This window comes from Ursus maritimus (genome assembly GCF_017311325.1).
Source record: "Ursus maritimus isolate PB19 chromosome X unlocalized genomic scaffold, ASM1731132v1 scaffold_X1, whole genome shotgun sequence".
NCBI classification, from domain to species: Eukaryota; Metazoa; Chordata; class Mammalia; order Carnivora; family Ursidae; genus Ursus; species Ursus maritimus.
Window position 1 is genome coordinate 68518865 of NW_024423319.1, and position 4696 is coordinate 68523560.

Consider the following 4696-nt stretch of genomic DNA (forward strand, 5'->3'; position numbering starts at 1 on the left):
AAAAAAAAAACTCTTTGTGTTTCTTGACCCCTACATTTAATATTATACTTTGTTTTATGTAAATTTGTACTGTGTAGTTTTGCCTTTCTTTTGCTGGAAGAAGAGAGGGAAAGAGTAAGGTGTTCAGTGTGATTTAATTGTTTACATCTCTCTAGCCCCTGAGAATTTCAACTCAGCAGGAGAGATGAGGAAGAAGTAATTACCTCATCCTCTGCCACTGCCTTTCATCTGGAGGCAATGCTATTAAGGCGTTTTGAAGGGTATAGCTGACTGTGTCAGGATGATGCCAGTATAGGGGATGGAAATTCTTCCTTTCCTCCCACTCTCTTTCCATGTCTCCTTCATTCTTCCCCCTTCACTTTCTTTCCCCTACTCCTGCCAGTCTGTATTCTCCCTTCCTCTTCACTCCTTTTTCCTTCCCCCAATTCTCCTCTTCCCTTTTCTCCTTTCTTTGCTCCACTCCTTGACTCTCCTCTTCCTTCTCTCACTTCCTCATTCCTCCTATCCTGTTCTTTCTTTAGTACCATTCCTCTATTTTTTTCCTCTGTTCCTCATTCTTTCTCTATTATCTATTTGTTCATTCTTTCCTTCTTTGAACTCTGATGTATAGTTTAAACTACTGCTTTCCCATTGCATTCTAGCAATTCATCAATTCCCTCCCATAATTCCTCTCCTCTCCTCTCCTCTCCTCTCCTCTCCTCTCCTCTCCTCTTTTCTTCAGAATTTGGGTTTCTCTTTTACCCTTAGTGAAAGCCTAGGGATTTGGGAAGCAGCTGCTTCTGGGTTTATACTTTGTGGTCTCTGCACTGCTCCATAGGCCTCTGTGTGGAATGTGTGATAGTCAGAATGACTGGTGGCCACTGATTAAAATTTTCTCTTTTATATTTCTCTTCTTCATTCAATTGTAACAATCAAAATGTGACTGTCCATTATGCCCTCCTAGGGGATAGAATGGCTCACCTTAGGATTGTAAAGGAAATTGTACAACCTTAGGCCATAGCTTCTGTGTCTTTTGGGAAGTTATTTCCGTGCAGTGACCCCTAAAAACATCACCCTGTTCATTCTGAAGGAATTATACCCAGGTCAAGCATGTTTCTTCCATAGCCACTCTTTTTTTCCAAAGTCTTTCTGTTTTACAGCATTTTGTCTATCGCTCATTTTCCTTTCCTAATCCCTTTCCCATTGCTATCCCCAAAGAAGTAAAATAACTTATAAAAATATCAAGCTGTAGAGAGCAAAATGGAGTCTCTCATGTCAAGCAGGAGCCAGTGTCAAGCAGGGGCCTGTGTCAAGTGATGATGCAAGTAGTTAAAGGTACTGCAGCTACAAGATATCACTAGGACCAGCATCAGCCGACAACTGAGAACTGATAACAAGCAGAACCAGAGGAGGTCTGCAGGGGCCCAAGACATATTAAATCTCTTTAAAAAGGTGAGGACTTTTGACAGCAAACTGTCAGACTTTTCAGACATGACCCCTGAATGTCTGACCACTTAAAAGAGGCAACTGCTGCCCAAGGCTCTGCCTAATTGATCTCTCTGAATTTTTTTGTTTTGTTTTTATGGACTGCACCACTCAGACCAGCCTTTTTCTGAACATGGGTTATCAGCTACCTGGAATACCCAGCAAATCTATTTTATCAATAAGCCCTACAAAATTCATTTTCACTCTGGAGAAACAATCTAAAATGTATTCCCTCATAATAGTATGTTAGTAATGTTGCTTTCTTGTCAGAAGGGCATTCTTTCTGAAATGTATATTTGAGCAAAGATTTACATCAATGGTAGATGGGAAATGTTGCTAAAAAATTCTCCCCATTCACACATCCAAATGCATACACTGTCTTTTTCCAAAGCCAAAAAACTGTATCTTGGTCCAACCTAGGACATTTGGAGACATGCTTTGATGAGAACAAGATTTACATGCATTTTGTCCAGTGTCTCACTTCACTGAAACAATTGGACCAGGGAACTTTATACCATGACACATAAATCTAGGATGGTAATCAAACTTATGTGTTAGTCATTTGTGCATGTATAATGTAGATTCACTCTTAGGTATTCTGAGCTGAAGGCATCTTTCATTGAGAATTCCCTCCCCTCCTGCATTTAAGAATTTAAGATGTCTTTATATACACACACACACACGCCTGTACACATATACCTCTACACATTGCACATGTGTGAATACACATAAATACCTCCACACATATGCAAACATACACACACATACAGAAAAATGCACACACAGATTTATTGTGTTTTTTTAAAAAAACACACTGGACCTTTTCATAACATATATTTCAAATTTTAATTTTATTTCTTAGTCATCATTTTTTCAGTCAATTATCTGTTTGAATGAATGAACTCTGTGATCTTTTCAACACTTTCATCATTCTTCTGGGTGGTTAGATGACTATTTTGTGAATTGTTATAGTTGCTAATCCTAACATTTAAATTTGTTGTATCACTCATGTTTCTGGCATCACAGCATGGCAAGTATCTTATTAGAAAATGTGTAGAATACCAATTGGGTATTTGCTGTTCTAAAGAAAATCCACTTAATTTTTTGCTTAAACACACATAAAAACAAACAAAGGAGTAGCAAATTTAATACACATGAACATAAACTCATCCACAGATAACTACATGAATATACACAAATGAATATATACATATACACAGTAATGAACAAAAAACTTTCTAAAGGCCTGATATACAAGGGAAGCCATTTTAGATATATTTCTAAGTCAGAATGACTGTACCTAAACTTTGTTCAAACCAAAAGCCTGCTTTATGGCCCACCACACACGCAAAGTATATCTGCTTTATGAACGAGTATCCTAAAGGAAAACCATCTCATCCTTGAAATATCAACTAATTTTTTTTTTAGAGAAAGAGAGACAGGCTGGAGGGGTGGAGAGGTGGAGAGGTGGAGGAGGGACAAAGGGAGAGGGAGGGAGAATCTCAAACAGGTTCCACACCCAGTGCAGAGCCTGATGTGGGGCTCAATCTCACAACCTTGAGATCATGATCTAAGCCAAAATCAAGAGTTGGAGGTTTAACCAACTGAGGCACCCAGTCTCCCTTCAATCAATACTTTTACTCCCTGTATTCCTTGATGTTAAAATTCATGATTCCTGCTTATATGCTAATCTATAATTATCTAAGTTTTTATAAAATGTAAAAAAGTATATGACTCTGTAAAAACTGTTCATTCTCTGGAGCACTTTCTTCTGTGTGAAGATTGTGTTTCTTGGGCAGCTGTCCTTATTGGGCTTGAATAAAACTATCTATTTTCTTTTTATATTACAGTTACCTCTCTGGTAAATTAGTATTTACAACAGAACAAAAAGATACACACACAACTTTAAAGCCCTTCACATAAAAGAATCTTGCTGGTCCACACTAGAGAACAGATTAAATGCCATTTTAGGTTTTTTGTTTGTTTGTTTTTTAAAGATTACATATAAATTTGGTAGTCGATTGGGAATTCATAAAGACATTGAGACATGTGTTCTCAGTCCCTTGTTATAACACACAGAGTAAGAAAGAGACCCGAGGGCTAAAATTCCTATTCCTGCCTTGTGAGGAATTTTTAGGTTTAGGTGTCTCCTTCTCCATGACCTGGTTTAATACATAGTTTGCTTCAAGAGAAGTGCATACCTTAGCATCAGCAAGTGATTACCTAGAACCATAATTATATATGTGGACCATCTGCTTGCTACTCTGCCTTTGATGAAGGCTGGCAACATCTGTAGACTTTGAGGCAAAGCCTTATTTATGGACACTGTTGTCTTCTGGGCCATGTTAGGAAGAAAAGGAGATAGTCTTAGTCTGGACAGTTTGAGAATGGGAATGAAGTTGTTTATTCTGACAACTCTTGTTCAGACACATTTCTGTGTCCAATTCAAACTCTTTTGCATTGTAATAATAACAAAACTACCCTATATGTGATGATGGCTTTGTGATTCCCAAAGTGAAACATTTTGATTTTTTCAACATGCTTATCATCAGTATTTTCCCCCACATTGTAAAACTAAAGACTGTGGGGAATCTGAATAAGACTGTAGGTTTCATTTGCAAATAAGCTGATGAATGTGGATATGTTGTGAAAACAGCAAAGCACTGGATCAACTATTGTTGTACATCTTGGAAAGAAGCCTTTCTATATCCTAGGGAAAGGTTGATGCTGAAGGAAATAGCCCATCTGTATACCCAAGGTGGGTACTGTGGGAAAAGTGTAGATATTAGCTCAATGTCAGTTTCTTGACATGATAAATACTGATTTCTAAAGAAAGTGCACAGTATTTAGATTTATGTAAATAGATTTGTGTTAATCAAACTAATTGAAATGTAGTAGCAGAATTTATAATTTAGGAGTGAATCTAACTATCCTTTTGTGATGAGATTCTACTAGAAATAAAATTTCCATTACTTTGAATATTTTTTTGTGATGATCTTCAAATATACCTAGGAGAGAGACACAGATCCAGCTGGCCCCAAATACCTTCAGTCTAGAGGTTTTCCCACTCAGAACATTAATCTCAAAGTAGCGTAAAGCCTTCATTAAGAATTGGGAAACTGAATACCATTTATGCAGCTTGAGACAACAGATGGCAAAGACCTTTGTACCTGCAACTTCAAGCTTAAGTAGGAAAATCTAGTATAAGAAACAATCCCTTGTCTAGAGTGGA